General features: G+C 49.3%; 1 protein-coding gene across 7 annotated transcripts in view; it reads right to left on the reverse strand.

Annotated features, from left to right (window-relative positions):
• The window catches only part of ARHGEF9 (Cdc42 guanine nucleotide exchange factor 9), a 191,730-nt gene that overhangs the window by 175,672 nt on the left and 1,132 nt on the right, over nucleotides 1-14,926 (reverse strand). The gene's annotated exons all lie outside the window — the stretch shown is intronic.

Raw genomic sequence — 14,926 nt, forward strand, 5'->3', positions numbered from 1 at the left:
AGGGCACAGCCTCAGCAACACAGGTTTGCCAACACAAAAACCCGCCGTTTTCTTCCGAGCGGAGGGAGAGCAGGCAGTCGCACTGCTCCAACAGAAAGGTATGCCATTTGCTTCTGTTCCAGTCCATTTCACTGCTCTGCCAAAGGTCCCCATCTGATCCAGAATAAAATCCAATGCGCTTCCTGTTTCTTTTAAAACCAAAGTTGTTGATGTAACAGCCCTGTGCTGAGTACTGGTGGGTGCAGAAGGCTCACCCTTACGGCCAGCCAAACCAGCCGTTGTTTCTATCATGTCACCACAACAGTGACAGCTCCTGAGCGGGTGCTGCATGGGCTCCTGCTCACGCTCCTGTCACGACCTCCCGCCACAGGTCCTGGCAGGGAAGAGGTCCTCATCCGACATCCCCTCCTCCTTCACTGACTTCAGGGTTCATAGTGCTGTTCCTCACCCCTTGTCACAGAACTAGGCTGAGCCAGGCCAAACCATGACACTCACTCTTTTTTTTTTTGACTCCTCCTACAGTCCTCTCCAGCTTTTTTGCCCTTAAACATGCTTTCACAGAGGGGCTGCCAGCATCAATGACAGGCCACATCTTCTCCCAGCAGCTGCCCTGCAGCACCCCAGTACCAATGCCTTGACCATAGAGCAGCACAGCCTAATTTCATAGCTATTTTTTTTCACACGCCTCTGCTTTGGCTCTGGGTTTACTCAGCCCACTGCCTTCTGTGCTCTACATAGTGGAGATCTTACAAGAAACTCCCCTTCCTCATGCAAAAGTCACTGTTCTAGGTCTGGGGCAGGGATTACCATTACTCAAACCCTACAGCACAAACTCACATGTGTACCACAGAAAGCTTCTGTGAAACAAAATTTTAAAATGACACCACATCTGCTGCTTGAGGATAAATGAGAAGGGAGAAGTGGCAAGAACAGAACAACAGATGTGGAGAAGGGTGAGGTATTCAAGTTCTCAGGCTTCCCACGTCTCTCATGGCCCTGAACCTCTAGGCAGGGGTTGGGGGAGCAAAATCCCTCCCACTGTAACAGCAAGACCCCTTCATGAGGCTGACTGTGTACAATCTATAGGGCCTGAAGACAGGTATCCCAAGGTCCTGACGGAATTGGGAACTGTCTAATGTGGTTGCCAAGCCATTTTCGATCATATTTGAAAAGTCACGCGTGTCAGGTAAAGTCCCCAGTGACTGGAGAAATGGAAACATCGCTCCCATTTTTAAGAAAAGGAGAAAGAAGGACCGAGGGAACTACAGGCCGGTGAGCCTGACACCAGTGCCTGGGAAGATCACAGGGCAGATCCTCCTGCATCAACATACACATGAGATGAGGAGGTGATTGGAGACAGGAAGCAGGGCAGGGGATTGGAGCTAAATGATCTTTAAGGTCCCTCCCAACCCATGCTGTGCTATGAAGAGAGCATTCTCATACAGGGTTGTCACAATTGTCTGTGGGTTATCCTCTGCTGCAATTTAAAGAATAACGTATTTGAATGGATTTGATGGAGTGGAAAAAGCGCATTTGAGGAGTTTCAAGTTGTGCAGCCAACACACATATGGCAGCAAAAGACCAAAATCATAAAAGCTCCCTATTTTTTCTCTTTCCAATTTTATATTTTATTGTTTTTGGCTGGGTGGATCCTGCATGGGGAAAGAAGATTCAAAGGAAGCAGACTTCCCTACAAAGTCTTTGGAGGGATGCTAGCAAAGAAGAGACATAATCTGTTTCTCATGTAAGAGTCTTTAACAGGACACAGACCCTGCGTGGCCTCTCCCCAGAAAGGCAGCACAACACAGAAAGGCAAGGCACAAGGGTGGCTTCAAATTTAAATATATACATATACTTTCTAATTTTTAAAAAAGCAGCTTTAAACCAGATGTAAACCACAGATGCCACAATAAAGTCAGACCCACACATGCTAGGCAGATACAGCACCAGAGCTTCGGTAGCTCCTCTCCACCTCCCCCTCCCAGTCTCACCTGGGACTCTCACAAGCTTTGAAGCTGTCACTGAAAGGTCTCATGGTTTCAGTGGATGAACATAGTAGACTACATGTCCAGCATTCAAAAGGCCTTTTGACCAGCTACTGACAAAAGCCCCTTATTTCTGTCTTATTTACACACTAAGTAAGCCTGCAGGACTCTGCATATGCCTAAATCACAGGCGGACCAGATGGCAAGAGCCAACTCACAGCAGCACAGCTTTGTTAGTACCTTTGGTCATCGTTACAGTGGCTGCAGGCCCACCAGCTGTACTGGACCAGGCTTAAGCCTCAGCATGATCTCAACTGAAGCCTCCCTGCACCCAGACACACCACACCTGAACAACTGGCAATCAGCTTCACTCAGGCTTCCCTGACTGGTTGTCACAATCTGCTATGCTCTCTCATCTGATACAGCCACCAAAATCAGCGTCTGCTGCTGTGCAAATGCACAACAGCAGTAGGCTCATGGGAAACCGATGCTTTAAATATACCAAATAGAGAAAAGGTGGCCTTATCAACCAAACCATGCAGGCCTGGGGGCATTATCACCCTTAACAACAACAAAATTTGAGTATGGAGAACGGCTGCAGGAGTACTCAATTAATTAGCCATTACCCATCTTTCTGGGGCACAGGAAAAGGAGGGCTGAAGGCAGCACTTTGGATATATTTTTAAGGACACCAGCTAGCTGTAAAACTAAAACGGGAAGTCAGGCCCCGCTTTGTTTCCCTCTCCTAGGGCTGCGGGCACAGCTGCAGATGTCATGTTGCAGCAGGTTACCACCCAGCAGCTATGCTGCAGCACTCACTGCTGTGCGAGACTTGAACCACAGCAAGCAGGAGGTAACGCCGTGACCTTACAGCACCCGCCAAATTACCTCAAGCTGAACAGGGCGGAACAGCGGGGTGGTTGCGGCTGGTCTACAAAGCACACAGCTCCTCATCCAGCAAGGAATGTGGTTTCAAAAACCACAGCAATCAGACACCAAAAACTGCTCTAACATACAGGAGCTCTGTGGGTTTGTCACAAGCCCTGCCCTCTGCACGAGGCTCTCACCACAAAAACAGCAGCCCTTCATTCCTCCAATTCTCCTTCCTTTGGCAAAGTAACCGAGGCTGACAAAGAGTTTAGCACAAAACTTCATGCAAATGGTGCCAGGTGTGTTGCACAAAACATCCGTATCTATGGCCATGACACTCCTCCAAATTCTTCACTTTTTTTTGTGTGTGTGTTATCTAGATCTCTAAAACTAGATGCTTTATACCTCATCCATAGTTGCGTAATATTTCCTTGGCAACAGGGCTTTTCTTGCCTGATACAGGTGGGAGTAATAGCAATCTAGCATGGGGATACAGGAGCTGAAATAACTCCAAGGACTCGGGTAACATTCACTGAAGCCAACAGTGAGGTCAGGGAGATGCCATATCGCCCCTTGTGCTCACCTGTCCTCATGCCAACAGGAGCATTTCTGGGCATGAGCTGAGCCAAGGGGGGGGGGGAAAACAAGCAAACAAGAAACACCGATTTTGGTTTTCAGCCAAGGAGCCACAGGAACACACAAGCCACATGACAGGAGGAAGGAGCTGGGGTGAGCACAACTACCTCCTTCCCCAGCAATTAGATTTTTGCTGGATTAAGTGGCTGGGTAATCACAGGCCAATTCTCCAACTGAGATGTGTTTGCTTTGTTCCACCCCAGCTTTCTGTAGTGAGCTTCTTCACTAGTGGTTTTTACAGTCGTTAAAGACCACGAGCATCTCCAATTATATCTTACAATTCCAGTTTTATGCAGCCACTTTTCTTTCTCATACAACCAGTTATAATCAAGCATCTGACCCAAATGGGTTTGTTTTTTTCCCTTTAGTTAACATCTTGATGCTTCCAGGGCTGCTGAAGCTGGGCTCTGAACAGGCACCACCAATAAGTCCATCCATCTCTTTTATCTGTCCTTGCCATGGAGCAATGATTCAGAACACCTCTCCGAGGCTCTCAGACCCTCTCTCACCTTTCAGCAATGCTAATTTTGCTTCAAAACTGATTGGTAACCCTCAGCATCACATGGCACCACTGATTCGCCCTATAGGGCTGGGAACCTCATGGAAGAGGAACGGGCAGCCCAGCAAAGCAGCAGCCAGAGCTGGAATGTGCCAAGGGCCCCTGGGGACACGAGCTTCCACTCGGCTCTTCCTCTGCGGGATATAAAATAACAAACAAGAAGGAGCCTTTGGCCATTGTTTGTCAGGGAAGGGGGGTGGCGGGGAGAGGGCATGAGGCACAGGCTGCCAGAAGGCATGGCGGAGCTAAGGAAGTCCTGCCTGGGCTTCGGTGTATCCGCTCCTCTCCAGGAGGGGGAGGTAGGCAGGAAGAAGAGAAAATAGAGAACAAACGATCATATAACCCTTGAGAGAAACCCGTCTGCTCTTGGAGAGTGTATATAGCTACAGCATGCAGCGCCTTTGCTATACAAAAGAAAAAGAGGAAAGAAAACCCCGCCAGTTCTTCCGTTACCATGTTCTACCACCAAAAAAAAAATTGGAGGAAACAGATGTTAAGCTCTCCATCATCAGGAAATTATCTCTTTCATGAGAGTACAGTTACTTCAGTGTATTTAGGTCAAAGAAATAGCAAGAGAATCGTGACTTCTCCCCCTTTCTGTTTGTGTCTCTGCTGACATTTCAGCCCCTCATTGCTGCTCCAAAGGACCAAGCACGAAGCAGTGCTCACGTTCCTGCAGCACATACCCAGACACAGGAACCTGCTGTGCTCAGGGCTCTGCTCACCCAGCCCCAACTGCTACAGCCTCAGAGAAGTTCAGCATCTCCTGTGCACTGGACAAGATGCATGCTGTGCTGCTCTCATGTGGATGGGTGCCATGGTACTAGAGCTTGCATTTTTTTTTTAAATAGAGGTCAAAGGAGCAAGGAGAAGAGACTTGGGTGAATCTGCTAAAGGGATGCCCAACCTTCCGGCGCTGGTCTCACTGAGGAGCACTGAGCAAGCATCCATTGGAAGCAACCACAGAATTTAACCATCATATTACATGCATGTACCTACTCAGTACAGAAGGGAATCTGCAGCAAAGATCTCATTCCATCACTGAGGATGACCTACCAGACAAGAGAACACTAAGCAAACACACCATTTTCCTCGTGGCAGCATGCAACTGCCCTGCATGGCTTTTACTGGTTTAAGCCAAAGCTTTTACAGTACTGGAACTGTATTTGTGTTTCTGTTAGTTCAGTATTCACCGGGCAGACGGATGGATGCACAAAGAGCTCCATCCCTGTGTTCATAAGGACAGAACTCAAAACTTCAGTTCAAGTAAATCAGTTCACTCATGCATAATTTAAACATTACTTCCTTCCTATTTCAGGGATCTTTAGAGTTTGTGCGATGGCTGAGCACAATGAAATTAGAGTGGGAGACTCATTTCGCCCATGGCTGACAGACAAAGCTGCTCAACCGCATCTGTCAGATAAACTGGACTTGTGCCTGTGCTTCCAGAGGTGGGACCAACTCACTCCATGCATGAGGAGCTCCACACTTGGGGCTCGAAGGGCCTGATGGCATAAAGTGGTGGTACAGACAATATATCTCAAAGGATACTTTTGCTATTGACAGTCAGGATACATAGGAGCCCAAAACAAAATGAGGGAGTGAGAAAGCACAGTTATCTTCTTGAACAAGGTTATGCTTTGATGATGGCTCTTTCCCCAAATCTTCTCAGGTATTTGGCACTGACTTTGGCAAGCACAATATAGAAATTACTGCCATATCATATGGATTATTTAAGCTGTTTGGTAGTCACGTCAAAGTAGTTAATTACATATAAGAACACCTAATTACTATCCAGTAGCAAATGCAGGCATCCTAATACCACAGCATTAACCTGAAATGCAAAAGTGCAGACAGATTCAGGGGTCTACACCCACCCACACTGTTGTGTGCAAGGGATCGACGAGAATCATCAAGTCTATACAGGACTACCTAAAAATTAAACTGCATGCCTGAAGGCATCTTCCAAACTCTTCTTGAACTCCAGCAGGCCTAGTGCTGTGCCCACTGCCCTGGAACAAGTCATTGTTGGAAGAAGCTGAACAAAGTCAAGCCACTGGCTGTGTCCTTTGTGAGGATGCTGGGAGGCAACGACCTCATGATGCTCATCGCATGACTGGGCATCCCCAATTAGTCAAGTTAGTACAGATGCCTCTGAAACTTCACAGCTGTGACATTTTTTCAAAGTGAACCCCTTAAAGATATTTTCTCTCTCTAAAAATCCCCCCCAAAAATCAGAACTGTCTATAGCTTCAACAAGAGAGCAGAAATCAGTAACCAGCATTTAATTGTTTCTATCCTGGGACAAAGATAGTGTCCAAATAATTGTCTATTGTATCTCAAAGACAGTACAGGAAAGCTCTTCCCCTCACAGGGAGCCTACAGGTCACACATGCTTCTGCCATAACATCTGCTATAAATAACCTCTGTTGAGCAAAGGTTTGTGCTAGTTACAAAGCAGAGTAAGGCAGGCACTGTGCTCCTATCGGTTTCAGCCATTAGCTCTCCCCAGAGAGCACATATCCTACCCTATTGTTCCTGCTCAAATGTTTGAAAGAATTATTTTTTCCTTGCTTCTTTTGTTTGGGGAGTTTATTTATATTTCCTCTTTGACATGGAATTACTATTAGAAAAAAAAATAGGTGCCATCATACAAGGCAGCTCACTGTTACCAATATTGAACTTGGGCATGGAGGACCACATTTGTAGATATATTTACATAGTTACTTACCATGCAGTCTGTTTTAATGCACGTTCAGTGTGTTCCACTTAGGATTGCAAACAAAGACCTCAGTGCTGATTACAGTCCCAAATTCACATGCAGAGATCAGGACTTGTAGCAACTAGTTCTGCTCAAACATTTGAAATAATTATTACTCACCCACTCCTCTATACTGCCCTGTGATGTCAATGGGCATTAAAATATACTTAATGCCTTGCTCTAAATCCTACGTCTACGTCTGGCCAGATACCAAGCAACCTATTCAATTTAGACAGCTTTGGGAGTGGGATTTCCCCTGTCCTGTTCCCTAATGGCCTTTTTCCATATAGTAGCTTGAACAAGAGCCACCCCAACAAGGATGCCTTCCAGATGTGAAGTGATAGGATCAAGATAGCCAAGACTCAGATGGAACTGAACTCGGCAAGGGATGTGAAAAATAACAAGGGATTCTATAGGTACATTGGTCAGAAGAGCAAGGCCAAGGAGTGCATCCCAGCACCCTGAAAGAACTGGCTGATGTGATTGCCAGACATGGGTGGTTTACTTGATAGATAAAGGAAGGGTTGGAAGGTCACTGCCAGAGGGATGTGGTCAACAGCTCTGTGTTTCAGTGGAGCCCAGTCACTAGCAGTGTCCCCCAGGGAGTCAGTCTTGGGATTGGTGCTCTTCAACATAGAATTGCTTGAGTTGAAAGGGTCCTTTAAATGTCATCTAGTCCAACTCCCCTGCAATGACCAGGGATACCTCCAGCTCCATCAGGTGCTCAGAGCCCCATGACGTCTGAGCTTAAGTGTCTCCAGGGATGGGGCACCATCACCTCTCTGGGCAACCTATGCCAGTGCCTCACCACCCTTATTGTAAAAACCAAACAAACAAACCACACACACCCACGCCCTTATCTCCAATCTAAATCTCTCCTCTTTTAGTTTGAAACCATTTCTCTTTGTCGTGTCACAACAGACCCTGCTAAAGAGTCTGTTCCCTTCTTTATTAGATACTGAAAGGCCACTCAGGTCTCCTGGAGCCTTCCCTTCTCCATGCTGCACAGCCCCAGCTCTCAGCCTGTCCTCATAGGGAGATGTTCCAACCCCCAGATCATTTTTGTGGGCCTCCTCTGGATGTGCTCCAACAGCTCCACATCTCTCCTGTACTGAGGACTCCACATCTGGACACAGCACTCCAGGTGAGGTCTCACAGAGTGGAGGGGCAGATCCCCTTCCTCACCCTGCTGATCACATTGCTTTTGATGCAGCCCAGGATACAGCTGGCTCTCTGGTCTGTCAGGGCACAGTGATGGCTCATGTCCAGCTGCTATCCACCAGTACACTCAGGTCCTTTTTCTCAGGCTGTGCTCTATCCTTATATGCCCCAGCTTGAACTAATAACGGGGGTTGCCCAAGATCACACACTTGGATTCGTTGAACTTCATGAGGTTCTTCTAGGTCTACTGCTTGCATCTGTCTAGGTCTGTCTTCATCAATAATAGCAGGATCAAGTGCACCCTCAGCAAGTTTGCTGATGGCACCAAGCTGGAGCACCTCTCCTAGGAAGAAAAGCTGAGGGAGCTGGGGGTGTTCAGGTGAAGACTCTGGGGAGACCTCACCGCAGCCTACCAGTACTTGAGGGGAGCCTATGAACAGTAGGGAGACCGACTTTTTACATGGTCTGATAGTGACAGGACAAGAGGAACAGCTCTACGCTAAAAGCAGGGAGATTTAGTCTAGATGTTAGGCAGAAATTCTTTACTCAGAGTGTAGCAGTGCCCAGAGAGCTCTGGGTGCCCACCCCTGTCAGTGCACAAAGCCAGGCAGGATGGGGGTCTGGGCAGCCAGCCCATAGCAGGGGGTTGGACCTATATAATTTTTAAGGTCCCTTCCAATCCAAGCCATTCCATGATTCTGTTACTTCCATAAGTGTTATCCTGCCTATTATCCTCACTAGAGCTGATCCCATAAGACAAACCTTACAACCCCAGTCTCAAAAACCTCAGCTTTTCAATGCGAGCTTGCCCTGATGACCCAATACTGATGCTAAACCAAACAAGCAGCTTTAAAGCAGGTACCATGAGAGCATCCCGTCTGGACCATTGCACTATCTCACCCACATGGCTTTTCTCAGCAAAGGGGGGCTGTCAGCTCACATTCCTCATGCACCAGGGCCTCGCTCAAGCCAGTTGCATTCTGCTGTGAGATGGCAGCAGCAGTAGCCACGTCTGAGCACAGGGAAGCGACATCCAATTCAATTAGCATCATTACCAATGAGCTTTTTCATCTCAGCAGGGTCCCTGCCGCTGGGGTGGGGCCGTACACGCATCAGCAGCCACGCAGAGCAGAGCTGCTCAGGGCACCCAGCAGGGAAAGCACAGCAAGAAGCAGCTGTCCCCCCTCTGCCCTCCTGCCGTGACCTCATCAAGGACACCCTAATCCCATTTTTAGAGTTAAAACACCGCAGCTGAGCAGGAATAGCTAAAGGTTCTCTTTTTCATCACTTGTAGAACAAAGCCTGAACCTTTTTTTTTTTGTTTTGCAAGGAGCTGGAGACTGTGGTCCAAGCATTAGGCATCTTTTCATTTCATGTTTTTTCTATATCTTGTGATGCCACAGCTCTGCACCTTCCCAGCAGCAAGCCAGAGGCAAGCTGTGCATCACGCTGCGACTACAGCACCTCGAGAAAGCGACATTTCTGCAAGGACACGCAACCTCTGGAGACACAGGACCAGCCTGCAGCGAGCCGAGCTGCACAGACTCCTGTTTTCTCCATCATTACCTTTAAATCCTGCTCGGCTGGCACAAAAGCCGCCGAAACTCCCACGCTCTGCTCGACGAGCCGGCACACGCAGGGCAGGGCCGGCCCCAGCTCAGCTGCACTGCCAACATGGTTTGCAAAATGTGCTGAGTTTTCTGGGTGTTATCCCAGTGCCATGCCTTCTCAGCTGGTACCAAAACCACCTCGGCTTAGGGACCACGTGGCAGATCTGTGCTATGTGCCAACACCTTCCTTCCTGGAGTAAAATGCCTCACTCTCTCATTTGTGCATCAAATCACTCCCTTCGCATAAAGATTCCTTGAGGAGCTGATCTTTCCTGTCCATCCCACTTGGGAAGCATCAGCAGAGCACTCCTTGGGCTGCAGTCGTGCCCGACTGTGCAGCACCTGGCCTGCAGAGTGCCTGGGGACACTGGGATAAAGGTGGTAAATATTTTCAAGGATTCCTGTCCCGGTGATTGCACCTTCCCACAACACCCGTGACTCATCATCCACGTCAGCAGAGTGGAAAAAGTGACCCCTTCTTCCCCTGGAGGAGAGAAAAAGTGCTTAAGGAAAAGTGTTTAAGAACAAGGGCTTGGCCAGCAGGAAGCCTGCACTAAACTCAAAGCTTCCATTGGCTTTGGGAGCTCCTGAGCTTTCCCTGTCTTTCCCCAAAGGCACGCTCCCTCTCTGCACAGCAGCACAGGGATGAGATCAGTGTCCCCAGCTGATGGCATGGGGGTCATGGCAGGATCCAGCAAACAGCCACTACATCACAACAACCTGCAGCAAGAAAATCCAGAAATGCCACACAGTGTGACAAATGTAATCCCTCAGCAGAACAACAATGGAGAAGGGTGCAAAGAGCCCATCCCAGCACAGGGACCTGAAGCACAGGCTGAGGGCGTGGATGCAATGGGCAGCAACGTGCCCGCCCTGAGCAGGTGATGAAAATAGGCACAGGGAGCCAGGAACCAGGCAGTTAAGGCAGCACATACCCAATTAAAGGCAATCCTTGCATCACAGGCACACGCCCGTGTTTGACTTGGTTTTATCAAAAGGAGGCTGCTCTGAACTTCCCTGCTCACCCCATAGGGAGGAGCAGGACAGGCTCCCAGTTTCCCTGATCTCAAAGCAGTTGGATAAGGGACAAAGATAGGATACATGAGTGAAGCAGCTGGCTTGGGAGCTGGGTTATGTACTGACGTTCTGGTCCATTTCTATGGATGCACAGGCTCAGCATCATAGCAGGCTGGGACTGATCCAGCCCAGAGCAAGATCTCATCATACCCAATGACTAGCAGTAACCACACGAAGATGAACCCCAGTGTATTACCAACAGCAGAAAGAAACACTGGATTAACAACAGGCTCTTTGCAGAACTTGTCCCACATCACTCCTCCTCTGGAAATCCTCCTGCACGTCCCAGGCAGCACCCCAGCCCACCCACAGCGCACACCCCGCCCCACCTCCTTCACAAGCACCAGGGAGCATCTCATGCTCAGACATGCACTTAGGATAAACTCAAATTAGTGATCTCAATACTCATCCTGGCAATATGTCTGCTCTCACAGTGGAGGGGATATAAAGACATGGGGAAATGCAGCAGAGGGGGGTTTCTCCAACACCCCTGTCCACGCAGACCAGGTCTCCAAACCCAGCAGATCAATCAGATCCTTCCACTCCCAGCAAACTCCCACCTGCACTCAAGACTGCATTAGGACTGAGATGAGGGCAGTTTTGCTTCTCCAAAGAGAACAGAGCAGCTGTGTTGGTGTGCCCTGCTCGTGGCACCATGCACATCCACACAGCCCTAAATCTGCTGCCCACAAAACCTCTCTTCTCAGCTCTGTCTTCTTAAGCATGTTTATGCTGTAGCTGTAAATAAAAGCAGAGCTTTCCAAGAATCGAAGCAAAGTGCCTGGAAAGATTACAGACTAATTATCACCATGAAACCTCAAGCCTCAAACCATAACGATGGACTCTAATATTTATTACAGACAGGCTTACATGGCATTGCCCCAATTCTTCCTGGGTGCAAAACTCACTGACTGCAGTCAAAGGAGTACAAACTTGCTGGTCTGCATCACATAGGGCTCCCACACAACCCAGCACTTCCTCTATGTTCTGGACAAAGGTAAATGCTGCTCCAGAGAAAGGGGCAAGAACTTCGTTAACGAGAGATCGCAGAATAATTTGTGCCTCGGAGAAAATTGCCTCTAGCTCTATCAGACATGGCTCTGCTTTGCCATGAAACTCATATCCATCTTATACAAACATTTCTATCTAGTACTTATTATCATCAGAGAAGTGTATTACAACCTTGGCTTTGGCTTACGACAGCAAGAAGTGACATCACCTCACCCTAGCAACTGACTGACTTTTTTCCTGTTTTTCCTTCCTCTTCCAGCCCACTCCTAGGGATGGGAGCAGAGCAGCATGGTCTCATTGCTACCTACTAGTGAGAGCCCTACAGCTCCACAGCTGTATTGGTGGGCAGGAAAACCTGCATCATTTCTTCACTGCCTGCAATCACAGCTGCCCCAGAGCCATTCCCACTACAGCGTGTATCCAAGGAAAGCCCAGAGCTTCCTGAGCTCCAGAGCTCTTCAGCAAAGTACTTGTCTTCAAGGTCTTTGCCATCCCACATCCATCTCTTACTGCAAATGAATAGCTCATTTATGGGAAATGCAGTCTAATGTGACGCTGATCCATTTGGTTGCAGAAGGACCCTGCACAGATTTCACTCAGATGTTCCTTTCATCATTCCTACTGCTGCCAACCCAACCCATGGCATACCCCTGCTCTCATGCTGCAGAGTAAATTCAGACTGAGCTGCAGCTATGTGAAAGCACTTGCTCTGTGCCCACCAGACACTGCCCTTAGTGCCAGGAGATGACCCCATGCAGCAGCAGCCCCAGCAGCAGTGCATGGATACAGAGCATCTTCCCTGGCACCCCCAGTACTGCACAGCTGGGATCCCAGCACAGCTCACACTGCACGTTTACATTTAAGGCACTGCTTGCACAAAAAGCCACCAGCCCTGCTTGCTAACTGGGTGAGCTCATTCCCTGGTCCAGCTGAAAGCTGTAGAGCACAACAATAACAGGAAGAAATTATTTGTGCAGGACTCACACCATGCCACGTAAACTCCCTGGCTGCTGGGGGGACAGAACCTCGCTGGTGAGCACAGCGGCACCGCAGGGATGTGGCACTCAGGGCCCAGCAGCATCCCGTGTTGTGTCACACACAATGGGCGTTTTTAATGAGCATGACTGAAACGAGGCAGCTTTAAACTCATTAATGGCTCTCCTTGGCTCTAGTTGGCCTCAGTGCAGCATTCTGAGACATAAGCCATAGTCCCTGTCTTGCACCCAGCACAGCTCCGCTCCACTGCCTAATGGTTGGACAAGATGATCTTAATGACTTTAATGACTCTATGATTCCACTCATCACTGCACAAAGCACTTCGGAGAAGCCTGACCAAGAACCACACTCTCCTACACAAGTGGGAGAAAATCCAGTGATGGGGAGGGGAGGGCCAGGCCTGAGGAGGTGACAGGGTAAGCATCCCCACTACAGAGCTCCCCAGCCTTCCTGCTGCCATGCCATGAGTGGTACCCAAAGATCAGATGTCAGCTGCAGCACGCAGGGTGAGGAAAAAGGGTTTTGCAACCTGGGTGCTGTGGGTATCACTGCCAGCATCTAAGCCACAGAGATTCATTCGGGGGAAAAAAAAACAAAAACAGGGAGCGCAGAGATTTCTGCACTGCTTGGATGGGAAACAGGCACAGAGGGGTTTAGGTGTCTGTCCTCAGTACTGCAGTGCAGGCAGACACGGGGCTGCCATCCCAAACGCTGTGTTTTGGCATCCCAGCAGCAGGGCCAGATGCACCACCCCTGAGCAGCACCGCACCCAAACTCTGCCTTCACTCCGAGTTCCTTCACCCCGAGGATTCCCATGAACAATCCTAGCAGTGTCACAGGGGTCACGGCTCAAAGCACTGCCGGCAGCATACCCTGAGTACCCCACAACATCCTTTTAAAGCTCATTTTAGGATGTGAGCAAAGCCGAGCCCTCCTCTTGCCCCAAACAATAGCTTTGCAGTAATGCTGCAACCAGAATTTCCTGTGCCGCGGTGCGCGCCAGCTCCGGGCAGCAAACACCATGGGAAGAGCTGCCACAAGAAAGGCACTCTGCAGCACCAGGCAATGTCCCTGCGGCTCCTGGGGATGCTTTTTGCTACAACAGATCCCAGAGCAGCATCACAGCCAGGCCGGAAAGCAGGCAGACCGCAGCAAGGGCTGGCAGTCTGGGAACGGCTGTGGCTAATGAATTACTGCACAGAGCCCTTTGCGACGTGTGGACGTGGCTGTTGGCTCAGCAGGCACAAACCCAGTGTGGGACATAGTGGGGGATCCATGCGGATCACAGTCCCAAGCAAAAAAAGAAAAAAAGAAATCACACAGGTCTACTGGCTTCCAGGGTTTGAGAAGATGCAGAGAGAACTATTAGCCAAACAATAATGGACCAAACCAGCATCTCCAGCCCAGGTGCAGCCAGACCCTGCTCCAGGTTTGGGAGCTTCCCCTTCTTCCACCCTCCAGCACTACTAATGCAGGTCTCATCAGGACACATTTGCAGGACAGGGAGAGGAGAATGGGCACCCAGCACTGCCCTGCTATCTGTGCCTCCCCAGCCCCACCTATAGTACTTTTCATCAACTACTGGCATCCTTTCTTTCTCTCTACATGAGGGGGCAGAAACCATTTCTTCCACACTCGAGGCCCCAGAGTTACTTCTACAGCTGAAACTAGCCAAAGCAAACACACCAAACACAGATGTCACCTTCCATGCCAGCAGCACCATCCTCGCACCACACATTGGTGCCCTCCCAGCCAACGCAGTTGGGCAACTCTTACTCCAATGATGGCTCCCTGAGCTGAGGGCTGTGCTAAGAGGAGCACACAGCAGCATGCAGCCCTCTGTAACTCATGCCACAGGTGCACAGGGTCCTGTGGCCACAGCACGTGTGCAGCAAGCAGTGGGATGGGCTTCTGCTCACACCTCTGCTGCACAGGGCAACTTCACAGTGCCCATCCCATGTGTGGCCAAAATTCTCCACCATGTCCTCAAAGTGCCCCATCTGCAGCTCAGGTTGGTGTTGTAATGCACAGATACAGCCCTTGTAACTCTGTCACTTTATGGGAAATTAATGCTGTCAGCACCAAGCAAATGAGCAAACCTCTGCTCTGCAGACAGCTGCAGTAGGTTTGGCTGAAGAAGGACAAATACAACAATCTGAAATGAAAACACCCCACACAAGTGGGAACCAGCAGTGCTGCTGCCTTGTGACAGCACACATGGCCCTGGTGCTGTCCCCTCTGCCTGCATGCAACCCCCACT

The sequence above is a fragment of the Phasianus colchicus genome, chromosome 14 (genome assembly GCF_987193195.1).
Source record: "Phasianus colchicus chromosome 14, bPhaCol1.hap1.1, whole genome shotgun sequence".
Taxonomy (NCBI): Eukaryota; Metazoa; Chordata; class Aves; order Galliformes; family Phasianidae; genus Phasianus; species Phasianus colchicus.